The sequence below is a fragment of the Nelumbo nucifera genome, chromosome 1 (assembly GCF_055504915.1).
Source record: "Nelumbo nucifera cultivar China Antique chromosome 1, China Antique-T2T, whole genome shotgun sequence".
NCBI lineage: Eukaryota > Viridiplantae > Streptophyta > Magnoliopsida > Proteales > Nelumbonaceae > Nelumbo > Nelumbo nucifera.
In genome coordinates this window covers 85,856,074-85,871,966 of record NC_142649.1, presented here as the reverse complement: position 1 = coordinate 85,871,966, position 15,893 = coordinate 85,856,074, and the positions used below count along the sequence as shown (strand labels likewise).

At 34.4% G+C, this 15,893-nt stretch overlaps 1 non-coding gene across 1 annotated transcript; it reads right to left on the bottom strand.

Annotated features, from left to right (window-relative positions):
* Positions 1–11,335: 11,335 nt before the first annotated feature.
* On the bottom strand, positions 11,336–11,408 carry TRNAE-CUC (transfer RNA glutamic acid (anticodon CUC)). The gene has a single exon. It is a non-coding gene; the product is annotated as a tRNA-Glu (tRNA).
* Between the last annotated feature and the right edge of the window lie 4,485 nt (positions 11,409–15,893).

The following is a 15,893-nucleotide window of genomic DNA, read 5'->3' as shown; positions in this document are numbered from 1 at the left end:
GGTTACCTCCGAGGATTTCAGACCAGTTAGGCACAACCTCCTAGAAATCTTGGATGCGGTGCATGAAGCCCATGCCAAACAATGCCTATATAAAGGCACCAACCCCAATAACACAGGGGACTGGCAATTAAGTACATTCTAGCTCTCATACTTTTTGATTTTTACCTTGCAATCTACTACAAGAGTTCTAACTTAAGCATCGGAGCGATCTCGCCGGGTTAGCCACCCCGGGTCCTTTGAAACTGTTTCCCTTGCAGGTCACTTTGAGGAGCTACTCAGCTCGGCACCCGAGCAGCCTCCTAATTCAATCCAGTCAGTTCGGCATCCAAGCCTTCATCTAGTAGAAATACTCCAAGTCGACCTCTGAGTTATCAGACACCAAGAAGTAGTCAGAACAGCAGGGTGCTGCCAAAAAGCGCTTCATCAATTGGCACCGTCTGTGGAAAACGCTACAAGAAGCTAAGTTCTCACCTTCTAAAAAGCTAAGTCCTCATTCTCTAGAAAGCTAAGATCTCGCATTTTAAAAATTTAAGTTCTCACTCTATAATTTCTATTTTTTATGAACTAAAAAGCATTTTTGAGCAGCACTAACATCTAGAACGAATATTAGTTACTGGGGGGGCAAGAACATCTATGATGAACCTTGAGAACTCCCATGTCACAATCGGACAAGTTCAGGCCGAACCCAACATTCCTAGTGCCCTAGATAAATACACCGCTACCGCATGTGAATGCCCCTCTCCCCGCGTTAAAACCATCAGCGGTTCCGCCGAGATTGAAGCGTGGCAGTCCTATGAGATGAAGCATGAATTTCCAGATCTGAGCATGAGAGAAGCCCAATGCAAACATAACAGAAATGAATAACTAGCCCAAGTGAGCCTAAGCGATCTGACCCGAACTACGTCCAGCCTAAACTGCGAAGCCTCACTACAGATCGAGCTTTTATGGCTCCCATGAGAGTTGGAAGCGAGCTGAAAGTGGAACCACCCTTATAGGTCGAGCCCCTTAGGGTTCCTGTGAGAGTAGGCAACCCACAAACAACAGAGTTGTCCCCTCAGGGTGAACCTTCCATGACTCCAATAGAAGCAGACAGTCAGCGGTTCTAGGAGCAGTACGCTATGATCTTGCAAGCACCTCACGAGGAAGCCAATCTCAAGTGATGATGTAGAAGTAGCTACATATCTAAGGGTACAACATAATGACCACCCGCTTAAGCGAATTGGTTAGGCCACACGTTAGCTAAATAATATTATGGAGAGTGGACTATGAGTCTTTCCCAGAGCCTAAGGGCTATGGTGTTGAGCTGACAAAAGACATCGACACAATATAAGTCCCAGTCACCTCTTTGGCGTGGGCAGATAAGTCCTAAACGCCTCTTTGGCATAGGTATGCTAGGACCTAGTCGCCTCTTTGGCATAGGCGTGCTAAGACCCAACCGCTTTTTCGGCATGGTCAAATAAGTCCTAGTCACCTTCTTGGCATAGGCGTGCTAAGACCCAGTTGCCTCTTCGGCATGGGCGACCTAAGACCTAGTCGCTTCGGCATAGGCAACCAAGAACCCAGTCGCTTCGGCATGGGTAAAATCAAGGATAAGGAGAGTGGACCACGAGTTGCTCCCAGAGCCTAAGGGCTAAGGTGACAAGATGATAAAAGACCTCGGCACCACATGAGACCCAGTCGCCTCTTCGGCATAGGCAAAATCAAGGATAAGGAGAGTGGACGGCGAGTCGCTCGCAGAGCTTAAGGGCTAAGGTGCCGAGCTGATAAAAGACCTCGGCACCACATAAGACCCAGTCGCCTCTTTTGTATGTGCGAAATGAAAAGCAGTTTGCATTCAACACGAGAAAGAGAACAAAGGAAAGACTAGTTCATTCTTAGCACCATGACGGATGCAAACTTGGCCGATCTCTTCACTTCAGTTTTGGGCTCTGTGTTGAACTCACTGGCTATTCTTCTGAGAACCAGTTCGAGTGACACTGCATCAAAGTCTACCTAGGTGGAGCGGCCTAATAAAGTAGTCATGCAATTAGAACCCCTTCTTTAGGATGGCATGATGAGCTTTGCTGTTGAGGTACTTATCCAGATTGTAAAACCCTTTGATGGTTACATCCCTAATAAGGTAGATGTCCTCGGGGTACCTGCTTCGCCTCTCATCGAGTAGATGAATTCGCACTCATGCCACGGAAATCAAGACGGCAAGGTCCTGCGTAAGGCCACAAAGTCTTGAACTCTTTCGACCTGAGAAGCAAATTGGACCGACGCTTACGACTACGAGCTCATCAAACAATCATTCTGGGCCAAAAGGAATGATCTACTCCCTTTGTCGAGCTGCCCTCAGCTTGGGAGTAGGGGGAAATTGATGAGGGCAGATTTGGCCCTCCACTCACATGGACACCACCTAAGCGATGATTTGGAGTCTCAAATCGTAATTTGTCTTCACCTCGACCTGGCGACCTGCCTTTACCTTTGACCTGGTGACCTCGACCACAACTTAGGTTGGCTTGCAACACTTCGTCTAGGGCCAACCTATAGTACCTCATCATCGTCTGAAGTGACCTCGATGCGAGGCGTGACCTCCCTCGAGGGATTATCGACATGACTAAGGACCAGGCGATGACCTACGAATCGTGCTCACCGAAAAATTCAGCATGCATATCCTGACACTCCTGGGTTTCTTGGAAGTTGGCCCACGTATCGAATGTTCCAGAGGATGGTCAACATGCATGGCGGTAACCTCTGAGGATTTCGGACTGGTTAGGCACGACCTCTTGGAAATCTCAGATGTGGTGCGTGATGCACACAACAAACAATGCCTATATAAAGGCACCAACCCCAATGACACAAGGGACATGCGATTAAGTACATTCTAGTTCTCTTCGAGGAGCGACCTCGCCGGGTTAGCCACCTCGGGTACTCTGACACTGTTTCCATGCAGGTTTCTTCGAGGAGCTACCCAACTCAGCACCTGAGCAACCTCCTAATTCAATGCAGTTAGTTTGGCATCTAAGCCTTCACCGAGCAGAAATACTCCAACTCGACCTCTGAGTCATCAGACATCAAGAAGTAGTTAGAACAATGGGGTGCTGCCAAAAAGCGTTTCATCAATTATATTTATATCTTCAAGGCAGTGGTATCAACATGTGGGATCAATATGGGTTTACCACCTAACCCGATCCAATGACATTCGAGATCAAATTGATGCCCCATAAAGTGTGCTACATTGCCGCCCTACATGCACAGCTCAGCATGCATTGGAAAAATTTTCTGTACTTGTCAGGAGGAGATGTTCCCAATCCACGGTTGGGATGGGATGTGAGGCACGCTTTGTGGGGTGCTGATGCGAATTCATGACACCCCAAATCTAGGGTGAGATACTAGAGGATGAGGTGAAGTTTTGCTGAAAAACAAATTATGCTAAGGAAGTTGGGAGTTGTTTTGGGTAATTGAAATTAACACCAAAACTTATTGTCAAAAGTTACGTTGTCCACCCTATTGTTGTTCTCGTCTGTTTTATTCTATTTTATATTTTTAAATCTTCTTGAGTCTTGAGTAAGACAATGGTGTTTATCTTTAGCCGTTGATACGATTTTCATTTTGAGTGAGTTCGTTCACATTTTATGGAATTTTGAAAGTTAAGAATTCCAATTTTGATATGGTAATGTCATTCAAAAATGGATTGCACTTGGGTAGGTTAAAGAAGGGTTTTGTAAATTCTAAATTCTTCTTGTTTTTTTATACCTCTTAATTTGTACCCTTTCCAAAACCAGTAATGAATAAGATTTTCAAAATCTAAACCCTTTTCTTACACAAAAATGCAAAACCCTCTCCAACCTTACCTTCTTTGTTTTTAAAGATGGGGTGGATCCAGAACCTGAATGTAATTTGTTGTTATATATAAACATTAAACAAACAACACAATATGAACAAATGCCAAAATATCCAATTATTTTACTTGAAACAAGTACAAAATACAAACCACCAATTATTCCTCATATAAGATTCAAAGTATTATTAAATTCAACACATAATCAATAAGTTCATGTCTTACGAGAACAATAAATGCTATACCCTATCAGTATGCACACAGGTTGTAAATTCCCAAAACCCATTCTCACCGTAAAATCTATTTAAAAAAAAAAACTACCTTATCAAAGAAATTAGGAGTAATACTCGCCGGTAGGGTAAAAATTTCCATCCGGCTCATCTCTATGTCCAAAAGAGGAAACCCATTCCTATGGCTTGATAAAGCCTACACTTCAGCCGCTGAAAAGTAGCATTGTATTCATTACTTGAATCGTGATATTCATTTCTGGTTATGTTACTTTCACTGTAAAGAAAACCTAGGAAAAAAGTTATTGCAGAATTTTTGAAGCAACTTACTTGCATGATATCTCTTGATTTCAAAATGTGGAAAATTAGTTTTCTATTTATGTCAAAAAGAAGAAAAAAATCTTTATTTTTAGGGAAAATTGTCGATTAATACCCTGTACTTTAGGCTTAGTGCCACTTTAGTTATCGAACTTTAAAATTCAACAATTCAGTACCCAAACTTTCAAAATGTGACAATCCAGTATCTGTCGTTAAGTGACATTTGAAAAAGACACAAATGCCCTTTTAGGGTCATTTAATTTTCTTTATCAACCATTTTAACGTTGACAAAAAAAATAAATAAATAACAGTCCCAAATCCTTGCCTCTTCCATTCAAGAAAGTTGAGGTCCCTACCCTATATGTTAAGTATGGTGAAATCTATGATGGGTCGGACCAGTTTATTACTCAAGTCCTTGCCTCTTCCATTCAAGAAAGTTGAGGTCTCTACCCTATATGTTAAGTATGGTTTTCATACATGAAAACCGAAATCGATTCAAAGTGATCCTATATATTTGAGGAATTACTAATTAGTCCCTATCCTATATGTTAAATGTTGATATATTTTATTTGTATTTTGTTTGAACTTTGAAAAAATGGTTATTTATCATAAAACTAAAAATGCAAAACCAATACAAATATAATATAATGGTATAATATTTAATTCAGTTTTGTATATATATATATATATTGACAAAAAAATTCAGTTTTGTATGAAAAACTAATCAATTTAAATATATATTTTTTTTGGTTTAGAATAAAACTAGAAACAAATAAACTTAAATATAAATAGATATTTATGTTATATATATATATATATAACCAACCCAAACAGACCCTTCATGTTTGGGTCGGTTTTGCTTCAGGGTCGGTTAGTTTCGGTTTAGTCAATAAGTAAACTGACTAGGTTGGGTTGGATGAAGAAAATGACTCAAATCGACCCAACCCGACCCGTGAACACCCTTACTTAATGCCAGATTTGTTAAGTATGGTGAAATCTATGGTGAAGACTGGTCCACTCCCATTATTAAGTATGGTGATATCTATGATGCCAAAAGGATTTGACATTGAAATAATTTTTACCGATCAAATCCCCTATGAATTTTAATAACAAAAAACATTTGATTTGTTAGCACTTTTGTGATAGGGATGGCAATTTTCCCCACCTTTGTTGAATACTTGACTTCTCTGACCCAGTGGGGTTGGGGATGAGGAATGAAATCCTTGCCCCGCCCTGACCTCGATTATATATATTAAATATATTATTATATGTGATATTTATTTATATTATTTATACCAAAATATATTTAAAATAGTATTTAATTTTAAGTCTTTCCTTTATTTTAAGTAAAATTATTTTTTAAAAATACAATTAATTAAAAAATTTCGAGGATTTGTGCCCCCACAGCGAACTCATCTCCATTGAGGATTGGGGATGGATGATATTTTTTAGGGGTTATATCAGATAAGGGCAACTTTTGGGCCCTAATATCAATAAAAGTAATATATTTAATAAAATTTCAAAAATAAATTAACTTTTTAAAAATAATATCAAAAAGGGGCAAAGTTATTGTTCATCTTCTTCTTCTTCTTATAGACTATTCATTAGAGCCACCCGCCACCGCTTCCAGCACACCTCCGCCTCTGCCTCTGTCCACCATCTGTAAGTCTAAGAAGAGGAGAACGCTCGTTTCCTCCATTTTCGCTGCTATAGAGATGCACGCCACCGACAACAGTTATAGAGACCACCCATTCTCATGCTGTTTGTTTGACGAAACAATAAAAAAATGGCATCAGGCGTTGGATTTGATTGACATGAGAAGCAACGTTTCTGGCCACAGGACCATAGAAAACAAGGGAAGGCAACATTTCAACATCCAGTTAATGGCGTCCTATCTAGCGGTGGCATCAATCAAATGATCGAGAAAGTGTCGCTAATAGTCAGACACTGGAAAGTGGTGGAGTTTGGACTTCAAAGGATCGAGAAAGCGGCAACAGTTAAAACGCTAGACACTGGAAAGAAGAAGAAGATGAACAATAAATTACTTAGAAGCATAAATTTGGCCATATACTATAGCAGAACCCCTGGGAAATCATATTCATAATACTCTGAAGTCTGAAGTGTTTTAATTGTTAAAGACACAACAAATATGAGAAGGGGAGGAGAGGAGGGGGGATCAACAGTTAAAGACACAACAAATAGTCGAACACCGGCAAGAAGAAGAAGATGAACAGTAACTTGCCCCTTTTTGATATTATTTTTGAAATTTTATTAAATATATTACTTTTATTGATATTAGGGCCCAAAAGTTGCCCTTATATGATATAATCCCCGACAATGAAGGGAGTCGAGGACGGGAAATATGATCCCCGCCCCATTGCCATTCCTATTTTGTGATGCCAATTGATTGATTATCAGCTCTTCTCGTATCATAGTCAAACCCTACTATATATATATATATATATATGTGCGTTGCACGTGGAAATAATGATGATGATGATGATAATAGTTAGCAACCAAATGACCTTACTAGTTGAACCATTAACCTATTTAACCAGGAAAATGGACTATGATTAAGACATTAATTCATTTTTTTCTTTGTATTTTAGCTATTTTCTATTTTTTACTAACAATAATTATTATATTCAAACATATTTTTATTTAATATGAAAAATATATAATATTAATGCATGTTCAAATTTTTCTATAAAATTTATAAAAAAATTCTGTGTTTTTTATTTTTTATTATTTAATTTATGAGATAATAAAAATTACTTATTTACCAAGAGGAAACACAATTCCAATATATTGTTTGAGTATTGGTTTTTTATTGTGGTCAATTCAATTATATATATATCATTTATATATAATATATATGTTATTTATTATTTATTTATAAATATGTTGTTTATATTGCATTTTTCTAAACTTTGTATATGATGAAAATAGTTGAAAAAATACATATTTTTTTATTTATTTCAACTATTATATTTTCTTTTCCTTTTAATAATTTATTATTATTTTTTAAATTAAATAAAATCGTATCAGATTTGGATATCCAACATCCTGATTGGATTCAGATTTAAATCAATATTTATGAGATCCGATTAGATCTTCGGGTCGAATCAAATTCGAATATACCGTGATTCAAATCTAATTTGATCTGTTTGCATCCCTACCAAACCACTTGCTTATAATGACCTAGCTAATTAAATCATTGAACCATTTAACATTGTTAGTGGGGTCATGTGTTTGACATCAATGCTCTTTATTTTTTGTCCTAATTTTTATCACATTTCTATCATTAATGAAAATAATTCTCATTAATCACACTTTTTTATATGATTAATATATAATATTATAGAATGTAGCCAAAATTATCTACTAATTTCTACATTTTCTATGATTTTATGTATTTTATTATTTAATAATCATATCATGTGTTGATCCATTTAACATGGATAGTTGAACCACTAACCCACCACTTGGATGGAAAACCATTTTTTTGGTTGATTTTAAATCATGTATTACATTTTCATCATCAACAAAAGTAATTCTTATTTCGTATTTATTTTTGCACATGGCAATATCAAATGATGATGATGATAATAATCAGTAACCAAAGGGCCTTACTGGTTGAACCATTAACCTATTTAACTAGGAAAATGGACTATGATTAAGACATTAATTCATTTTTTTCTTTGTATTTTAGCCATTTCTATCTTCACTAACAATAATTCTCATTTTTTCAAACATATTTTTGTTTAATATGAAGAATATATAATATTAATGTATGTTCAAATTTTCTTATAAAATTTATAAAAAGTTTTATATTTATATTTTTTATTATTTAATTTATGAGATAATAAAAATTACTTATTTACCAAGAGTAAATGCATTCCAAAATATTGTTTGAACATTGGTTTTTAATGTTGTGGTCAAATAAATTATTTATATATATATAGTATATATATTATTTATATATAATATATATGTTATTTATTATTTATTTATGACTATGTTATTTATATTGCATTTTTGTAAACTTTTTATATGATGGAAATAGTTGAGAAAATACTTATATTTTTTGTTTTTTATTTCAACTATTATATTTTTCTTTTTCTTTTAACAATTTATTACTTTTTAAAAAAATTAAATCGGTTCGTATCATATTCGAATATCTGACATCTTGATCAGATTCGGATTCAAATCAATATTTATGAGATATGGTCGAATCTTTGGGTCTGATCATATTTGGATATATCCTAATTCAAATATAATCTGATTTATTTTCATCCCTACCAAACCACTTGCCTACGATGACCTAGCTAATTAAATTATTGAACCATTTGACATGGTTAGTCGAGTCATTAGTTAGACATTAATGCTCTTTATTTTCTATCATAATTTTTATCCCAATTCTATTATTAATGAAAATAGTTCTCATTAATCACACTTTTTTATATGATGAATATATAATATTAAAGAATGCACCCAAAATTATCGACAAATTTCTACATTTTTAGAACTTTATGAATTTTATTATTTAATAATAACATCCATTTGACATGGATAGTTTAACCACTAACCCACCACTTGGATCGAAAAACCATTTTGCTTTTTCGGTTGATTTTAAATCATGTATTCTTATATTTTTCTTTGAGTTTATATATATGTATGTATTTAATATTCGTTACTTAGTTATGACATCATAGATTGACCCATTTGGCCTAGAATATTAGATTGTTGACCTACCTTACCACCTAGATATGAAAATGGTTTCATTCTCAAATTGGTTTTAAATAGGGATGGCAATTTTCCCCATTTCCCCGATCCCCGTGGAGATTTGCCCTGAATCGGGTAGGGATGAGGATGATTTCCCCCCACGAGGATGGGAGAGCACTCTCCACCCCGTGGGGACCCCGATCCTCGCCCTGTGGGATCCCCACTAATATATATGTATATATGTATGCATACGTTATATGTATATATGTACACATACATCTATATATTAATATTTTTAAAAGGGTAAAATACAAAAACCTCCTATGAAGTTTCTGACAATCATAAAAACCTCCCCTCTATTTTTGAAAAACCTTCCCTATATTTCTAAATTTGTATTATTTATTTATGATATCATGAAATTATCCATTTGGCCCAAATGGTTGAAATACTTAGCCACGATCTAGATGAAAAATATGATTTAATTTCTAGGTTTATTTTTAAAATATAAAATTTCATACTTCTAATAATTATTGTGTATGGATTTATTGGTGGAATTTAATGATGACAAACAAAGTATTTTTTATATTTCTAAATTTGTATTATTTATTTATGACATCATGAAATTATCCATTTGATCCAAATGGTTGAACTACTTACCCACCATTTAGATGAAAAATATGATTTCATTTCTATGTTTATTTTAAAAATATAAAATTCCATTCTATTAATAATTATTGTGTATGGATTTATTAGTGTAATAATGATAAACAAAAGTATAAATGTTGGATTCAATGAGGAATAATGTGATTTATTTAATGACTTAAATGTGAGACTTAATAAGAGACAATTGAATGTATTTAATGGTATTCTTTTAATTACATTTTTTGCTCTTTCAATGGAGATGGACTAAATTAAAGAGGATGGGTATTTCAGTAAAGAAAAATTTCAGAAGCCAATGTTTCCTCATTCACACTTTTATAAGTAGTATAGATATATAATGAAAAGGGTTAAAAGAGGATTCAAATCCTTCCCCTTATGCCCCATTATACATGTCGTTACCACTTACCATTTTTGCTTAAGATGGACATCACATTTCACTTATGTGATGGATTTTTTGAATTTGGGATGGGTATTTCAGTAAAGAAAAATTTCAGAAGCCAATGTTTCCTCATTCACACTTTTATAAGTAGTATAAATATATAGTGAAAAGGGTTAAAAGAGGATTCAAATCCTTCCCCTTATGCCCCATTATACATGTCGTTACCACTTACCATTTTTGCTTAAGATGGACATCACATTTCACTTATGTGATGGATTTTTTGAATTTGGAAAATTGGGAGATATTAAACAGATTTGGAACCAAGGGTGCTTAAGCCGGTTTGGGAATGATCAATGGAAGAACGTTTTTCACGAATAAACTAACCCTTGCCATCCCTACCCATAATCTACCCCATAAGCAAGTACAAAGAAAAAATCTATGATGCCAAAAAGACATGGTATTGAAAAAGCTTTTGACCAATCAAACCCTTGTAAATTTTTATGAAAACCATCTTTTGTCTTTTCAACAAGAGTACTCCAAAGCAACATTTTCGAATCGCTATTGATTTGGACGGTCGGACCATTCGGCCCGGGAACCATCCAGATAACTGGTTTCGTTTTATCCAAAACCCAGAATCTGGTAAAAAACTATTGAAAATGTCAACAAATCATTGACTTGAGCGGTCAAACTGTCGACCCGTCAACCCGTTCAACGGTTTTTTATTTTTTTTAATTTTGCTATCAGAGCGGGCCGTTCGTTCGAACTGGATGATCGGACCATTGACCCAGAAACCAGTGGCCAAAACGGTTCCGTTTCCGGGTCATTTTTTAAAACTTTGCTCCAAGGGATGCACCTTAGATTCAGTTTGGAAGAGTGTAAAACAAATAAAAAGGTCACAACAAGCAGAGTGATGTTTATTTCCTTCAGTACACTGTACATAAAATAAAATAAGAAGAATTCCGTTGCTGGGACTCAAACCCAGGTCTCAAGCGGGCCATTCGTTCGAACTGGATGATCGGACCTTTGACCCAGAAACCAGTGGCCAAAACGGTTCCGTTTCTGGGTTATTTTTTAAAACTTTGCTCCAAAGGATGCACCTTACATTCAGTTTGGAAGAGTGTAAAACAAATAAAAAGGTCACACAGCAAGTAGAGTGGTTTTTATTTTCTTCAGTACACTGTACATAAAATAAAATAAAAAGAATTCCGTTGCCGGGACTCGAACCCGGGTCTCTCGGGTGAGAGCCGAGTATCCTAACCAACTAGACTACAACGGATTGTTGGAAATATAAGCTTACTTAAAATAACATGATTCTTCTGGGAAGGTCAATGGACGAGAACGAGCTCGACTTGCACCAAATTCTCTCAGACATAGTAAACCAAATAGCGCATTTCAATTCCAACTGCTTAATTGGACGGAATTGAAATCCCATTCTCATTTCTTTTGAAATGACATTTCCCCAATTCTCACACAAATCTAGGGTAGCATGTCCCCAAAGTTTCAAGTTTTACGGTTTTCTTTTTTTCTTTCTTTCTTTTTCAACTATTCAACAGCTATTTGGTTTTCTATCTTTCTTTCGTTCTTTCAGTAGCACGGAACTTATGAATTGAAAGCAACTCTGCACATTTTTTCTGGGATGTCAAGCTTTTCCAATGTGAATGAAGATGCACAAATGCATTCCTGTTGTTAGCCAACCTATCAGTTAACCCAATTAATACTACATATATAGTACCGCCCAGTGATAATGACACCGCCTATATAGGCACAATCAATCCATATGTTCCTTTCAGCTTGACATATAAATTCTTTTGTTAGGTATTCATGGCTGGACGACAGAACATTAGTTGAACCGCTATAGGTAGATATGTTCTACACCGAAATTTCGAATCAGAGATATTAATTTCAAAAGATATCAACATACCTCCATGGCTCCATTCTTTGATCATGTTGTGTTTGGGATCTTGCTGGTTCTATCTGGAAAGGTTGATCAGTAGATGTGTATTGTCATATGAAATATTGAGTCACATTAACTAAAATGATTAGACTTCATCCCTCTGAGTAAGAAATCGACATGCATTTCTAAAGTGTTCCTAAAGATTCAAAGCATTCACATTAGCATTACCAAAAATTAAGGGATTGAGAGTTTATGTATCAATGGATACTCTTCTCTGTATTATTTTGGTATGATATATAATTTAATAATAGTGTACAAAACATTCAAACATAGCATGATGACCTTGAAAATCGATATACATCATATGACACACTAAGATACATATAGAGACATTTGTACCTTGGGTATCCCTTTTCAATTATAAATAAAAAATTATAAAATATATAAAAGTTATAGATACCACTTGACTCTATTAATAGGAGTTGGGTTTTACAAATTTAAACTAACAACTGAAGTTAGGTGAAAAATCATTATTTCATATTCTTTAACATTAACTATAATGCGGTAGTGGTAGCTTGAGAGACCTTGGCCAAACCTATAGTTCATATTTTGTTGGCATCATTGATATAGGCTTTAGAAGGTGGTGCATGTTTTTATTAGTTTATTGGTTTTTTCATGAGTTAATTATAGTTCTACTATTACTGACATTTCACATAAATGCCATATCCAAGACATTATTAAGAGAATATCATCAATTAATGTTCACTATGCACAGTATTATATGTATATATATATATATATATATCATGCCCTTACTATTACTTTTATAACTCGTTAAAGTTCTTTTGACATTGCTTTTACGATTTAATTAGCCTTGTTCCAAGCTTTTAAGTCCAGGCCAATAACTTATGTTGCACCCAAGGCCCAAATGTGAATTTGGTTTGGATTTAGGTCGAGTATCTTGGTCCAACGTAACTTTGAGCGTAAACAGCATACTAGTTATATAATGTTGAGGTTTTCAACTATCAAATTACTTTGAATGGCCTTTTTTTCTGAGTTTACTAGTGAATATGCACATGTATTGCATATGATAATTTCAAATAACAATAATAATCTCAATATTCATTTTAGAACTTACCAGAAATGATAAGTAGTCAAATCGTGGTGGTGTATTGCTGAATTTAAATTTTGTATTTCATTTTTATTTTTAGTAAAGATGTTTTTTATTTATCATATTTTTTTGTTTAATATGACATATATTTAATATTAGGGATTTTCACTTTTTTTTGGGTTTTTTATATTTTTATTTCTATCTTTTTTTAGTTTCTACGACATGCTGTGCTGACCAATTCGGCTTAAAAAAAAGAGAAATAATTTTTGGGCACATTTAAATTTTCCATTTCATTTTCATAATTAATTGTAAAAGCAATTCTTATTTATCATACTTGTTTTTGTTTAATACGATAAGTTTATGATATTTTAGATATGTCATTTTTTTTATAACTTTTATATATTTTGTAATTTTTTATACTTCTATCTATTTTTTAATTTTTATTATTTTATTATGACATCATTGGTTGACCCATTTTATCCAGACGATTAAACTGTTATGTTTGCAAGTCAATTAGGTTGGGTAAACTTTAAGCTCAACCTACTGCTAACTCTATGCATTGGGCCTAAGACATGTGACCAAACTCAAGCCTGATATTTCCAATTTGGGTCCAATTCACACTAAAATTTGATGCATTTTGGTTGGTTTTTAGATTTATCAATCAGCCCCACAACAAAATTTAACATAAATGTATGTATACAATTACATATGTATTCAAGTATGCAAATATGTATATGTATGTATGTATGTATGTATGTATATATGTATGTATGTATGTATTCAGGCTTAATATGGGCTACTCAAGGAATCAAACGCTAAGCTTGGACCCAACCTAAAAAAAATAATCCCAAACTTATGAGCCTGGGTCCAACTCAAGGACAAAAGATTTGAGCCAACCTATCACTCTATGAGCAATAGATGAATTAAACCGAAATAGGGGTATAAACTGTTTTCAAAAATCCGAATTCGAATTGAGATTTGATGGAACCCAATCCAATCGAATTCGGATATAACCAAGTTCAATTCGATAAATATCTTATTCGATTATATATTAATATATTAAAATATTAAGTATAATGATATACTTTGATAAAATCGAGTATGTTCATTTATATCTTTTGTCTTTATTCACATTGAATAAATATATTGATATTATTTTTATCAAAAACACTGAGCGTGATGACTTCTTGATAAAATCAACTTTTATTTTAATATTATTTTATTAATATAAAAGAATAATGAAAGGACATATCATTATAAGGAAAAAGTATCGTTTTTATCGATTTCAAAAACAACCATTTAAATCGTATTTCACAAAAGAAATTCATTTGAAGATAAGAAAAACGTTAAAGTCTTCACCGTTAAACGTAACCGAGAAATTGTTTCGGCGGATGGAGTGCACGATGGCTGGGAAAGCTCACTTCCGTTGATGAAGAATGGCTGCTTCGGACGGCTAGTACAGGGGCCCTCTGACAATCAAAGATGATCGGGAGCAAGAGGTAAGCAGCAGTATGTTATCGAGAAACTGTGTTGATTTTTGGATATGATCTCTCTCTTCAATGCTTGTTCGAGTTTTCAGGAGTTTTTTGTTTTCGCGTCTGATGGTAACTAAACAGAGAATAGAAGAAAGATGCCTGGTACTGAGCAGGAGGTGCGCATTAATGGCCACTCTTCCCCTTCTTCTATTGCTTTCCAAGCGAAACAAAACAACATGTCTAAGAAGCTCCCCTCTGACTCCGTTATTAACTTTGATCAGTAATTAAGTTTCCAATTCGAAGCCTATGCGTTATTTGCTTCCAACATTTTCAATTACAATTGAAGTTGGGTTTTTGATATGTAGAACTTCCCAAGATATAGTAATTTCATATTCTCGGACTGACGCCTGATGGTATTTTTTATTTGACTTTTAACAGTGGTGATCCAAAAATGTTTGAGCCATATTGGCAGAAGATGGGGGACAAGTGCACAGTGATGATCTTCGTCTGACAATCGTCAATAAAAATTGTTGTTTAATATGATAAATATATTATATTAGAGGTGTGCCCTAATTTTTCTTCACAAAATGTTATAATTTTTTGTAATATTTATATTTTTATTTATTTTTTGATTTGTGTTATTTAACAATGAGATCATTGGTTGACCCATTTGTAAGGCAGAAATGAGAGTTAATATTAGGGAAAAGTGAAAAGTAATTGTAATTTGACTGATAATTAAATTTTCATCACCTTACTCTCATTTTCTACTGGTAATTAAATCATTTATTTGATATTTTATGGTTTTCAAAATCGGATCGGACCGGAAAAATTAGAAGTCGGTCAAGTCAGGTGACCGGTTCCATTTTTCCCCAAAACCTGATTTTTGTTAAAAACCGTTGATTTTGGTCAGCAAACTGCTGATCCAGATAGTGAACCATTCGAATGGTTTTAACCGTTTTTTATTTTTTAATTTTTTTTTTTAGAATAGGTTGACCGTTTGATTCAAACAATCGAATTGTTTGACCTAGAAACCGGACCCATGACCGATTCGTTCTCCGGGTCGGATTTAAAAACCATGTGATATTTAATTATTCCCATATAAATAACCGTCATCCCACTTTCATTTAATCATATAGAGTTGGGACTTGCATCATTTTACTTCCAACTTTAGTCATCCCAAACACGTTAAGCTAAGTAAAACCTAAAGCAATAGTAAATCGAAATTTACACTAAATACATTTACACATTTGTGCCCCGATTAAAATTGGGTAATGACAAGTT